The 14,315-nt window shown below is 45.9% G+C and overlaps 1 protein-coding gene across 7 annotated transcripts in view; it reads right to left on the bottom strand.

Moving 5' to 3' along the window:
- TRAF3 (TNF receptor associated factor 3) overlaps positions 1-6,541 on the bottom strand; it is a 69,894-nt gene extending 63,353 nt beyond the window's left edge. For all 7 annotated transcript variants that reach the window (XM_071426406.1, XM_071426405.1, XM_071426404.1 and 4 more), the window contains exons 1-3: positions 6,379-6,541; positions 6,009-6,143; positions 5,353-5,408 (exon numbers count right to left, since the gene is read on the bottom strand). The gene's annotated coding sequence lies outside the window, so the exon portion shown is untranslated. The remainder of the gene's footprint in view (positions 1-5,352; positions 5,409-6,008; positions 6,144-6,378) is intronic.
- Between the last annotated feature and the right edge of the window lie 7,774 nt (positions 6,542-14,315).

The following is a 14,315-nucleotide window of genomic DNA, read 5'->3' on the forward strand; positions in this document are numbered from 1 at the left end:
CATCCTTGAGATGAACAGAAGACAGTGCAAAGGAAGGAATAAAAACCAGTGTACAATCATAGACACGGGTACTTCAGACAACAGCAGGGTATACTGCAGTGTATCTTTGGTGACCTGGAAGAGAACAGTATGTTCATTCACCTGGAGTGGGAGGTGGGGCAGAGAGGGAATCACAGAAGCAGGTAGCTACAGAGAGGTCAAAGAAAAGTGAAACAGAAATTACTTGCCACAGTGTGAAAATAGGTACAATCCTGGAAACAGGTATTTCAAGAAAAAAAAGAATTATGTAAATGGAAGTAAAGGGGAGACTGCAGTTACTTTGCCCAAGTGCAAGGACGAAACCACCTTAGAAGAAAAGTCATCCACTAGCAACTCCAAAATTGCGAGAAATCTGATTGAAAGCAGGTCAAAATAAGTCACTTCTAAGAATCAGAAGGACCAGCTGGAGAAATTAAGAGCCTTTATACTGTTTGGAAAAACATGATGGAAGAGAAGCACAGCATGGACAAGAGCAATCCATTGGAAACTGAAGAGCTTAAATGCAGGAAGAGGAGTCACTTGGGATGGTTTGAAGGAGATTAAAACAAGAACAAGTTAAATGAAAATTATGAAGTTATACTTCCTGTGCAAAAATCAAGACTTACATCTGCGAGTCATTAATTTACAAGCCTCAACACACCAAGCAACCCACTCTCACAAGGTTCCTCTCTGTGGTAAAGACACAGAGTGGGCACAGTCAATCTGGTGCAGCACACAAGATCTTCATTATAAAAACCTCTAATAATTGCTCTAATTATCTCTCTCTCGCATGTACAGAGATGAGGTTACAAAACAAAATCCATTCACATCGCTAAAATTTGGTTTATGAGCTGAGCTTTGCTGCTACAAAGTGGCACAAATACCATGCAGGTTGGCTCCATAAAATAAGTAAGAAAACAGTTACTTTTCTAGAACATTCAAAGGAGAAAGCCAGGAAATAAGTACAAGCATGGGAACAGCTAGCACTGAAAAAATTCTGTCCTGTACACTCAGCCTCATAGAGCACTGCATGTTTGCTGTGGGCATCAGTGGAAGAGCACAGCAAGAGCTGTTTCCTGTGCCACGATGCTGACGGTGCAGGATGGCACAGCTCTGCAGAGAGCCAGGACTGGATGCCTCCACTCAGCACTTGCAGTTCACTCACTTTATCAACAGATGACGCTTGCACTGCCCTGCTGGGTCTCAGCACCTCATCATTTTTATGTCCTCAGATCATAGGAAAGTACCGCTATTCCCATGTTATTACAGACTGGGAAAATGGTCTGTATATGGAGCAAGAAGCTAAACACAAAACAAGCCACTAGCTGCATCAAAGTTATTTCCAGAACCCCAGTTCTGAAAATAACTACCACCTAAACCTGCACAACACCCAGGTTTCTCTTTTCTTTCCCAGCACATATTCCACACTTAAGAAAACATCCTGACAAGGTTAATAACCTCAGGAAGAACATCAAGTTCAAATGCATGAGAAAACAACAAACAAAACAGTGGATGAAGCATCAGCAGACTCTAAGTCTTTACTCATCCTGCTAATCCTAACAAAAGTCCTAACCACTTGACTGAGACATCATGCTTCCTCTCACTCTGTTTCTTAGGCACACTGAGTTTTGATTTTTCCTGGCATGGCAAAAAGCTTCAAGAGAAGGAAGTGACACTACTCTCAACTGGCCTGTGGTTTGATGATGAGAATGCTCCCCAGGGAAGTAGGAAACTTGGACTGGAATCCCCCTTCTGCCCCTGGGACTAGGACATGATGTCACATCACTCAGCACTTCGACATCAAAGCCCCTTGTTGGTTTGGCCCTGACTGGAAGGCCTCAGTACACACATCTACAGGAATGCCAGAAAACCAAAGCCCAGCCTCCAGGTCGCCTGGTTTTACACTGGCACCTGCAGTGGAGCATCTTCTCTTTCTTGATAGATGTCAAAGCTTGCAAGAACAAAGTGGCAGCCAGGAAGGCACTTATCTTACACTAGCATCTGCAACACACTTTTCAAGACAGATGAAATCCAAATCACTTGTTTTCCTAGACACTTAAGAAAGCTGTAAAGATTCGTGGCATTATGAGCCTGTCTTCCATGTACGTACTTTTCTACAAAAAAATGTTTTTCACATTAATGCAGAAACCAAAACATGAGACAGAAGTCCAGTATTACTCCAAATGTTAAATTTTTCTAATTATGAGCTACCATACAGTCATCAATAAAACACGTAAAATGAAAGATTCATGACTTCTTTCACAAATATTTGTGAGAAGTGTTTACTATTTGTGCATGAAAAGATTCACTTCAGAATATTTAAATTACTACAGAATTAGTAGCAATCATGGCAAATAATCTACAGAATGTTTCCTCTACACATCAAAGAAAACTATTTTACAAATTAACATTTTATGAAACTATATAAAATAATAGCAGAACTATGAAATATTCCAACTTAAGGCATTCCTGCTATGCCTACTGAGGTTCTAATGCCTGCAACCAGCAAAAATTCAAACCTTGATGTCCAAGTACACAACACCCCAAATTTCAGGAGAAGAAGTGAGCAGGGAATGGAATCCATCACACACACACACACACACAATACTGAACTTCTGCACACACAAACATGTTGAGACTTTGCTGCCTTGACTAGATGAACAGCAGAACTTGAAATTCTACTGAAATCACATGTTATACATGCAGAGCAAAAACAGCAGGGAAGAACAACAGCATGGAAATCAAAGGCTTAACATTTTTTGGGGGGTGGAGAGGATTAGTGACCTACAGTTGTTGTATATAATTTTAGAGACACTCGTCCTGTTAACCTAGTTACAAAGCCAACAGTCAGTAGCAATTTGAAGTCACAGTGGCAACGATATTTTTCCGTGAGGGCTCCAGAAGAGAAGATCTACATGAAGAAAACAAACATCTCCTCAAAGACTACATAAATACCTCTCCCTCTCTCACATACATATGGAATTCTCAATACCAAATCACCTTTTGCTTCATTTTCTCCTTAAGTTCTAAGATGTTTCCAGTGGGTACTTTCCTTACTTCGTTTAGATATCCTGAGAGCTTTTTTGCATTTAATTCCTTTTCTCTTCTTTCCCATTACAAAAAGAGAGAGAGAACACATCTTCCTACATTGTGGGCACCTAACGATAGCTCATTATAAGGTGACTCCCATTTTCTCCCAATTCTCTAGTCCCTCCTCCTGCCATAAGAAAAAAGACCGAAAAAAAAATTAAAAGTTTGTGATTTGTCAAAACTAAATATACGCATTTAAATTATCCATTTATGAGGGCATGGGATTCCAGCAGGCAGAGCTGGGAAACCAGTTATATTCTCTCTGCCAGCTCTTTAATACTGTAGTTTCTACAGCACCACTTCACCACCACAGGTTAAAAAGTTTAAGATAAAACCTGGTGCAAGTACAGCACTCCCTCTTGTGCTATAATCACACCTTTATTCTGCTGCACAAAACCACACAACTCTCCCTCCCTCGGCTTCTTTTCCCCATATTTCGTTTTGAAATCTCCAATTTCTCCTACCACTTCAGGCGCTCGTGAGCCAAACACCAAAAATTCAAGGAGGTTTCAAATATAAGCATTCTATTCAGAAAGTATCCACAGCTTAAAAAAACAAACAAACACAACAAACTCAATCCTCAGTAGTTCTTTAAAGGAACTGTGCACCAGTATACAGATACCAGAAACCAATGTCTAATGAGCAATCTTCACACATCATAAGATGCAGTACCTTCAACTAAGAAATACTATCATTATAAAGAAACTCTAATAAAATCCAGTAACTACATCATTAAGAGATAAGAGATCAGAATGTTGTATTTTTACAATACCTATTCATACAAGGCCGGTTTAGGGTATTAGAGTAGATTTAAGTCATTCTTATTTTTAAACTGCCTTTTCATCTGAAGAAGAACTATGATCAGCTGCTTACCAGTAAAAAATCAAGGTTTTTTGGCTTTTTGTATTTTCAGCATTGCCATATCTACTATAGAACAGCTGGACTTCAGTACCAAGAAGCCATTCCTCTTCTCTCCTTAAGTGTTCATTATGGACAAGAACAATGAAAAGACCTAAAATACAACATGATCCCAAGATCATTCAAAAGACAAACCGTGTTAACATGGACTAGTAAGACTTCATAAATAATCTTTGGTCACTGATGCTGATGCATCAACAGTAAATATGCTTACACGATGCTCAAATTCTCTGAATCCATGCAAGAATGGTTTCTCAAAATTGGTATCATCAAACTTAATTACAGGAGGACTTCAGGAAAGCCTAAAGACTGAGTCATTTAGCACCCCCTTTGGATTAGAATTAATTTGCGCTGATACTGAATGCACTTTATGATTCTATACTCTAGGTCCAGCTATTATTAGAAACAACTCACCAAGTCATATTTCAGTAAAACACCTACCATTCTTGTGCTGGAACAACCCAACTTTTAAAACCCCCTAGTGCTGCCTGCTTGCAATGCCCAAGCTCATGATACATCAATGTTTCCGTGACCAAGCTCTATGACAAGGGGTTTCCCAGTGCAGCCATAAAAAACTGATTCCGTCCAAATGTTCAAGTATGTCTCACCTTAAATGAATAGCCCTCTCCCTAATCACCACAAATAGCATTTAGATCTCAATCCATATGTGGTATGAGCCAATGGCTCGTTTGAAAGGACAACACGCAGTATATGGTATGGTCTCTCTAGGTCTGAACAACCATCGGTGCAACCTTTTAATCCTGGCTTCTAGGCAAGTCAATAGCCATTTTAAATGTAGATTTTTACTACCTACTTCAAATTATACTATTTCATTTGCCTAAGCTAGACACCGCTAGTACACCTTTGCATCATGCACTAAACTCCTTTCCAGTCTATGAATGCAAGTCCAGATTAGTGCTCAATAATGCAACGTGCATCCTATGGGACAAATCTGCAAGGAAAAACACACCGTTCTACTCAAGAAATAGAAAACACATAAATTACAATATAAAGTATATAAGGCTCAGATCTCAACAAGCTAGAGCAGTCACAGACCCAGAGACAGCATATTTCAAATTGTATCACTGGAACTTCCCACGTTTTACTACAACAGAAACAGCAAAAGATGAAAGATGCCCTAATGTGTGGTAAAGATCCACGCGGAGGAGCACATACAGTCTGACACATCACACACAAGCTGCTCTGATCGGCAGAACATGAGATTATGCCTCCTAACATTAATACTATTTCTCCTGTTTTTCTACAGGTAATTCAGATCTCAGGCACTCAAAAAGACACAAATAAATCAATACATAAATGCCTTACCTTCCTATTTTACAAGCCACTGCAGTTCTCAGATTATGAGTCAGTCATAGGTTAATCTGCAGAGGAATGACTCAGTATAAACTTTTAAACATTCATGATTTTTTCGGACCTACAACACGGCGGTTCATTCAACGCGCTAAAACGCGGCGTCGCGAATCAGCGCATGAAATGAATGGCGTGAAAACAAAACACTTTTCTTTCCGCTCACGGCAGGCAGCCGGGGATAGCGCAGCGCCGGTGCAGGCAGGCGGACTTTGCGAAAATACAACTCCTTGCGTGCCGACGAGGGGCAGCTCCGGCGGGTCCGGGCGCAGCCCCATGGCCGGGGAGCGGCGGGGGCTCCGCCGCAGCGGCAGCCGGGGGGACGCGCAGCCGGGACCGCGCTCCGCGCCAGGCGCGGCGCTGCCGGCAATGCCCCTTTAAAGGCCGTCGGCCCGCCCCCAGCACTGCATATGGAGGGAGCCAGGAGCGAGCGAGCCTTCTGCATTCAAACGACACATCAAACGCCGCAAGCGCCGCCGCGGCTGCCGGCTCCGCTCCGGCCTCGCCTCCCTCCGCTCCCCGCACAGGCACACGCACCGCGGGGAGCGGGGCAGAGAGCGACAGGAGCAGGGGAGGGAAGGGGGAGGCAGGAATAAGTAAGCGAAAAGGGGCACCTGCAAAGCCCTGGAGTGCGAGTGCGTCCGGGCAGGAGAGTCCGCGCCGCTCCGCCGCAGGCTGATCTGTCCCCGGGCACCGGCCGCCGCCGAGGTCCCGGCACGGGCTGCGGGTGCAGCGCGCTCGGCCCCTGCCTGGCAGCAGATGCCTCGGTCAGCGCTCAGTGCCCCCGCCGGAGCGCCCCCGGCTCCCGCCGCCCGCCCGGCCCCGTTTCCCTGCCCGGAGCGCCCGAGCGCGGGCAGGCGAGCGCGGCCGGTGCCGAAGCCCCGCGCGGGAGCCGCCGCCACGGCGGCAGCGAAGCTCCCGCCCTCCCTCCTCCTCCTTCTCCGCCGCCCAGCCGAGCCGAGCCGAGCCCCGCGGCCGCCCTACCTGCGAGCGTGTGCGGGGAGCGGGGCGGCGGGCGGCAGCTGGAGCCGGGCGAATGCGACCGCCAGCCCGGCGGAAAGTCCCGACCGCTGTGCGCCGTCTCCCCCCGCCCCGCACTTCCTCTCCCGCCCGCTCGGGCTGGAAATCCCCGGCGAAGCCCGCTGCTCTCCCGGCTCCTCCCAATTACCGAGGGCGGGCCCGGCACAGCCGCTCAGCGCGCAGGCGGCAGCCGGGGGCCGGGCTTGCCCTGGCCGCTGGCCCCGGCTGCACCTGATGCTGGTGTCACCCCCCTCCCGCGGGCACGACTCGGGCAAAGGGGCCCCGCGGCCGGGGGAGGAGGCGCGGGCTGGGCTGCGGGGGACGGCGCGTCCCGCTCCGGGCCGGCGTGGTGCCGGCGGAGCCGTGGGGGCTCGGCCGGAGGGCGGGCACTGCTGCTGGGCACTGGGGGAAGGAAGGGCGCGGGAGATGGCGCCGGGACGCGGGGCTCCGGGAAAGCCGCTCGCTTCCCCTGCCTATCCCGAGGGAGGTGCAGCAGCCCCGCTCAAAGAGGCGCCTCGAACACAACAGCGTTTATTAAACAAAGAAAGTGGCACTGGGAAGAATGGGAGGGAGCGAAAACAGCAGTTGGGAGCGGGAGAAGGGTCTGGAAGAGATCAGGAAAGAGCAGCGAGCCAGAGCCGCTCGCCCGCGGGACAGGCCGGTCGGGGCGCCCCGGCAGCCGCCGGCCGTAGGTGCCAGCCCCGAGTCCCGGCGGCGGGCAGGGGGTGCGGGCTGTTCCCTGCCCGGCTCCCCGGGGGTGCGAGAAGCACCCGCGTCCCCTCTGCAGGCGACCGGGGAAAGGGGCGGCGCTGGCAGCCCATAGAACCTGTCGCTCCCGGCGGCCAGGTGAAATAAATGCCTGCGTCGTGCTCCCCTAGCTCCGCAGCGTGTCCCGACCGGGGCGTGTGTTCCGCCAGTACCGGCGGTCACGCTTTTACACGGGGCATCGTTGGCTGTCGTGGTTTGTCGTGTTCCCGCCGCCTCACCGGGCTGCGGGCAGAGAGGGAGGGAGGGAGGGGGAGAGGGAGAGGCGGCTCTGGCGCAGAAGCGGCGCGGGGGCTCAGCCGGAGCCGGGAATGCCCAGCCGGAGCTGGGGATGGGGGCTTAGCCGGACCCTTGGTCCATGCTGGGCTGGAGGAGTTGCCGCACAGGGGCCTTCGAAGCCCTGGGTGCAGCGATGGGGCTGGCAGGCGGGAGAGCCGCAGCTCTAAGGAATGTGCAGAGCTGAACACGGAGAAATGTGTGGTGTTTGGCTAATTTCAGTGGGATGAGGTCACCGTCCTTTTTGGACGTTGTTTATCGAGGGATCACTAGGGAGGAACAGTTGGATGCGTGATCCTGAACGGACAAGCTTTGCGTCATAGTTGCCGCTTGCAGCATCTCCGCGCGTCCCGAAATCCATCCTGACCCTCCTCGCTCTTCATCTCCCCCGGCTCTCGGTGCCGCCCACGCCACGCTGCCCTGCAAACCTAAACATCTCCAGCTCCGACACTGTCCTCACCAGCCGCTAAATCACGAAGCCTGGCCGCACTGCTAATTCCCTCCTGTGCGCTGTTTTTCTCCTCAACCCACTTCTCTGCTTTCTCTCTTTCCCCCTCTCTCCCGCCTTTGCTGCTGTCCCCAGTCAAAGGCTGGCTTAGCTGTCAAGACAACTGCGGCTTTTGAAACGATGCCGTGAACCTGCCATCAGAAAGACAGTCTCAGACGGATGTCTTACATGTTCTCATCACTTGTTCAAGACTGCTTGGCTCTGGACCAGCAGAAAGGATTGTGCACCAAGCCAGGATTGCTCCAGAAGCAGGGCTACAAATAAGTTTCTATCAGAGACAAACCTGCAATTTCCTCCTTTGCCACTCTTTTTGCTGTTGTATATGTGTCCTCTCATTTCGCCCTAAAAAAAAAATGCAGAAAACATAATAGGATTCCAGTGCCTGTAGCTCTAGCAGCTATGCTGATGTATTCTTCCCCAAAGAGAGAAAACAAAATCTAATACCATTTAAAGATGTCAGAAGCCTTTCCACATTAAAAAAAATGTCTGTTGATGAAAGGATAAAGTGATTATTTGATGAAATACCTAGCATTTGAATTGCTTTGGTGGTTTTTTTCTTTTTCCATATTGTGACTCCAAAATTTTAGAGATTTCTAATACAATTATTACAGCAAGATATGTCACCAATGTTTAGTCTTTCATTGGTTTGGAATTCTGTGTTATAAGCAATGTTTTCTCTGGGGCTCAAAGCTGCTGTGATATGCTGAACACTTCTGCTTGGCAGTATTATTTAGAATATAGTTGTTGGAGGGGTAGCTACTTAAACCAGCAGAAATTATAGTAAAGATCATGGAGTAGCTCTGTATTTTAGTAAATTGTTTGAAGAAGTAAAATAATAGTGCATTACATTGGAAAATCACCTGAGAGGAAAGAATAGAAAAAATCCACTGAGAGAAGAGTGATAATCCCTTACAAACTTGGACAGGGATACTTATCTCCAAAAACTATTTGGAAGGCATAGAAGAGCAAATGGCATGTGATTATGGGAAACTAATTTCTCAGCTACAGACTGGAAGGTACCACTGGGAACTGGTAGGGCTTAAATGTTCTGGAGTGTTGTAGAAACTCGATTTCTCAGGCAAATAGTCCATGAGAGAGAATGCTATTTTAGGACTGGTATTAATAAGCAGCAAGGACCTTGTAGAAGGCCAGAGTGTTGAAACTGATCATGAACTGAGTGATCACAAACTAATCCAGCTGAAGTTAAACTGCAAGAGGGACAAATGCAGATATTTGACTAAGACTTGGAATTGCAGAACAGCAAACTTAGAGGAATGGGGAAAATTCCTGAGGTTGACATGATGGATGAACCCAACAATAATTTTTACTTAGAGATATTGGGAGAAGCAGCAAATAACAATTGCCAAAGCAAGGATTTGTTCAAGGTTAAAAAGACTAGAAGCAATAACCTGTGCCTAAAACAGGATAGTGAAAGAAGGAGGGTGGTGATGTTGGTAGCCTTGGGTCTGCTGCTCTGACCTTACTATGGGGGTGAGTTCCTCCATGAGAAAATGACTGTGAGCTGCCAGCAGAATGGCTATGGAAAAGACTCACTTGAGTCTATGATGCACAAAACATGGTATTTTTAGTAGAGAGAGGGAAGTATTAATAAGGCTTTACACAGTAGAGCTGAGGAACCTTGCTTGGAAAATTGCATCCAGTTCTGGTGACTTAGGGTCAGAAAAGATTGACTCAGGTTGCCACAGGTGCAGAAGAGGAATACTGGGGTGACAACGAGCAGAGTATTCTTGAATGGGAGCTGCAGGCAAGCAAACTTAGCTTCCTCAACTAGCCAAATGAGGCCAAAATAGTGTGATTCAGGCAGTAAATATCAAGGAAAGAGTATCATTCAAATTAATGTTAAAACAGTGATGCGTGGTCATAAATTGGTCAGGAGTGTACTTAGATTGAAAAGCTTTCTAAACCATTCCAAGAGCAAACAAACAGTACTTCAGGAACAAACACCTACATGGTTTTAAATCAGGGCATGATGCTTTGTTGTGTCCAAAGGGGGTCTGAAGGCAGCTGAGCTGCTGACCTTTGACATTGTGCTGTAATTGTTCCTGAGTTCCAGGCCTACTTATGGTCCCCTGCCCCATCTACATTGGGCTTGTGAGGTTTTTTTCAACTGCCTCTGAGGCACTGGAAATTAGTCAGAAACAGGATGTAGAAAGGGCTGGTGACATTAAGTCATCAGGTGGTTTGTGGTGGATCTTGCTCACAGGCATACTGTGATTGCCAGATTTGTGTCACCACAAAACCTTTCCCTCAGGTGAGCCTGGCAAAGAACTGTCTTGTGTTCCTCTTGCCACCTTCTCAGAATCTTCTAGGAGATCTATTTGGTAAATATCTTGTTGCAGGGGTACTGGTTATAGGCTTCTCCGATATTGTGCTTGAGAGGTTTAATCTTTTTTTACTGCAGCTCTTAATTTTATTACCTTTGACCAAAAAGGGTTTGGTGACTCTTGATGAGTGGGGATGCAGAAAAGTTATTGCTCTGAGATCTCCTAAACAAAATGGCCATTATGTGTTTGTAGAGGGGGATCAGTCCCAGTCCTGTCTTCCCTGAGGTGGCATCAACAGGTTATTTTTAATTCTGGAAGTAAACCTGAGAGAGGGGGAGAGAAAGAGGACAGCAAACCATTGTTCCTTGTGTGAATTTGCTTATCGCAATTAACAGTCATTCAGCTGAACATTTGAAATTTGGAATGGTTCAGTACATCCTTATTAACCCTGCTGTTTCAGGTGCAATTTGGCACTGCTTCTATGTTGAATGCTAACTCTTAAATGTCGTGGTTTGTGTGCTTCACATGGCTTCTCCACAGTTTCTGCAGAAGGTGGTTATGATTTTTTTCTAATCAATACCTATTGTGGATCTGAGCAACACTTAGCAGGAGCCAGTTTCTACATTTCTGGCACTGAGGCAGTTTCTTGACTTGCAGCTTCCTCATTCTTCGCTCTGGATTGAAGGTGCTTATTAACAGAATAATAAAATCATTAAATTTACATTCTTTTTTATTGCTGAAGCAATGCCCAAGAGGACCTGTATCATGGGAATACACATTCATTTGTTGCATCCCATACATGAGATAGGGGTTCCTCAGGGTTTATTTCAACTGCTCCTAGGCAATAATGTCTAATGTGATAGCCCATTTGTTTAGGGGGAAAAAATCCCCTGCCCAAGCTATGATTTTCTACTTTAATTTCCTAAAAAGTGATGGTTTTCCAGATGACAAGCATTCAAGGTGAAACTTTTCCCAGCTCTTCCAGAAATAAGTTATATATGCCTTTCTGCATTTGCTATGTAACATCTTTCCTTTCCTTTCCCTTTCCTTTCCTTTCCCTTTCCTTTCCTTTCCTTTCCTTTCCTTTCCTTTCCTTTCCTTTCCTTTCCTTTCCTTTCCTTTCCTTTCCTTTCCTTTCCTTTCCTTTCCTTTCCTTTCCTTTCCTTTCCTTTCCTTTCCTTTCCTTTCCTTTCCTTTCCTTTCCTTTCCTTTCCTCTCCTCTCCTCTCCTCTCCTCTCCTCTCCTCTCCTCTCCTCTCCTCTCCTCTCCTCTCCTCTCCTCTCCTCTCCTTCCTTTTCCTTATTTCTTTTCCTCTTCCTTTTCATTCCATTCCTAAGTCAACTTATAGAGCTACTTCACACTTGACAAGGAATATTAGTATGGCATAACACAACTGTGTCTCAGTAATCTTAGGGCCTTCTTGCTCTCTTTCTGAGATTATTAAAAATATATTGAGGTCTCCAGGCTCCCCTATTATCAAGACTACCATTGTACACATGCCAAATTGACTTTGGAGTCAAATGAACTTTTGGAGGTCATGTCAGTGGGTTCCCAAAGAGGTCTGCAAAGTGGTTCACGTGAACTCAAAGCTGTGCCTGGAAAAACAGACAAGACACAGCTCCACAGTAGGGAGTTACTAGGGCACAGCAATGCCTCAGCCATGCCTCTGCCTCTCTGTATGGCTGCAAAATCAGAGCTGTGGTGGGAAGAGTGCAAACTCAGCAAGATCAGCTCCCTACTGTATGGAGATTTCCCTGTGACAGCTGAATCTGAATATAACTGATAAAAGCATCTTAAAGGCTCCTTTGTGCCTTCAGAGCAGCACAAAGAAGCTTTATCAGGAAGAAGGACTTGGTCCAAAAGATTTCTCCAGACATGAAGTGTCAGTTATTATGCTAGTTTGTAACTAGCAACTGCAAGGATTCTGTTGAAACCTGGCAAAGTAAAAGGCTGAGATGAATATAACAGCTGTATTGATTTATTCAGATGCCCTCATTTTCTGGATGAAACATCTTTAGGTTATCCTGATATTCTTAGGATCTTTTGTCCATCAAGACTCTCAGAATCTAATCATACCAGAGAAAAAGCCTTACCTAACATTGTCAGAAAGACCAGGTGGGTATATTTTCTGAGAGTCTTTCATTACTGTAGAAATTGTTACAGGCTCCTCTTCAGTAATCAATAGTAGCTCTTTCTTCAGAGTGATGTAACTACTTTTGCTTTCACCTTTTCTGCATGTAGTCATGGGAACACCAAACAACCTGTGAGACTCAGGCTTAGGAATAATTTGAGCATTTGAGATGATTGGGAAGTGGTCACTGTATCATAATTTTCCTGGCTGCCAGCTTAGCTGTGTGCCTTACCCCCAGTGCTGTCAGAGCATCAGAACAGGTCTGAGAGGATTTTTCACCCTCCCTTTTATTGACAATGCTGTAGGTAGTTCTAAATGGATATTTCAGAGTATTCTGAAAGGTTGTTTGAGCCTCTGGGTGTTCTTTTGTTGTAAGCAAACTGCCTATAAAAGGTGCATTTCCAAAGCCTGAAGTATTCTGTCCTGAATTCATACACAGCCTGACCCAGGCAGACCAGCCAGACTTCAGCACTGAAGAGATTATACAGGATGGAACCTCTGTGTTTGCTGCCCTGGCAGATTCCTGAAGAGCATCCAGTCAGGATAATCACCATATAAAGAGCAGTTGTTCTAGTAGCCTAGAGGAAAACACTTCTCTTGTCACAGTGGTTTCCTTTGTCTTAGCATCCATCCAGCCCTCTAGTGGATCCACACTGTGGGATTCAAGATGTGCACACCTGTAGGACAGCAGAAAGTCCTTCTCTCTGGCTTTTACCTTAAAGCCTGTATCCCTTGTTGATCTGCCTCTTGTGACTCCACAGTTTTCCCCACTGTTCTTAGCAATTTTCTCACCTTGAATAAGAAAATGGTAATTCAGATTTACAGTTGCCCAGGTACCATTCATTCTGTCTCGTGACAGCATGCATAAAATGAGGTAACTAGAGAAGCAATAATTATCCAGCTGTTGGTCTGAAGACACCTCTGAGCTGGATTCTATTTATCCACCTGGGTCCTGAGAATTAGGAGACATCAGCATATTCACTGGGTGATATTTAGAATGATTTCACTTTCTTCTATAATTTTTTATCACAGGGGTGGGGAGGTTTCCAACCTGTGCATATGAACAAAATGACTAAAAGTGCTCCAGGTGGTATTGGGAAGAGAGTGGCTGTCTTGGGATGAAAACAACTGGCTGTCTTAGCAACCTCCACGTACTGCATTGTTAAAACCCAAGGGCAGGTATCTAGTTTAAATGGATCTTCAGGGAAGCATGATTATATTCAAATATTTCCCTTGCTGAGTTTCAGCATTCTCTATATCAAATATGCTCAGTTTTCAAGTAAAAAAAGTAAAATCCAAATGCTCTCAGGACAATTTCAGCCTAGCCCCTATGAATCAAGCTTCCCTTCTTCTCCCTTCTTACTGGTTATGATGAATGCTCTGCAAGCCACATTACACCCTAATCAGCATTTGCATAATCTTTACTATCTCTGTGATTGCAATATGAGGGGGTTATATATAAGCTAGACAGTAATTAACAAGAGCTAGAAAGAACCCAGTTCCAATGATTAGCATGAGGCAGCAGTGATTCAAGAGCTGTGAGTCTTTCATGTGCAGCATTGGGAAGAGAGCTGCCCTGCTAAGGGAACTACTTTGAGTTTCTTAATCAGGAGAGACTGTTCAGATTTTTGGGTGCACCTGTTGGATATTGTGTCTTCAATTACTGGAAATAATCTTCTACAATCCCACTGCAGAGGCTGCTCTTTTGGGATTGGGGGATAACAGCCAAGTTCTGTTGGCACCAACCCACACAAGAGCCATGTGCCCCAGAGAAGGAGTCCTTCCTGCTCTTCCAGATGCTGAAAGACCTGTGGTGGACGTGGTGAAATACCAGCTAAGATTCTGCAAAGGTCTGAGCTAGGAGGATTAGAAAAATTCCCTTGGAGCCTTCAGATGATTGGAAAGGAGTGAGCCCAACAAAACTGGCTGGAAGATT

This window comes from Agelaius tricolor, unplaced genomic scaffold (assembly GCF_023055355.1).
Source record: "Agelaius tricolor isolate 1412-34295 unplaced genomic scaffold, bAgeTri1.0.p SCAF_5, whole genome shotgun sequence".
In the NCBI taxonomy this organism is placed as follows: domain Eukaryota; kingdom Metazoa; phylum Chordata; class Aves; order Passeriformes; family Icteridae; genus Agelaius; species Agelaius tricolor.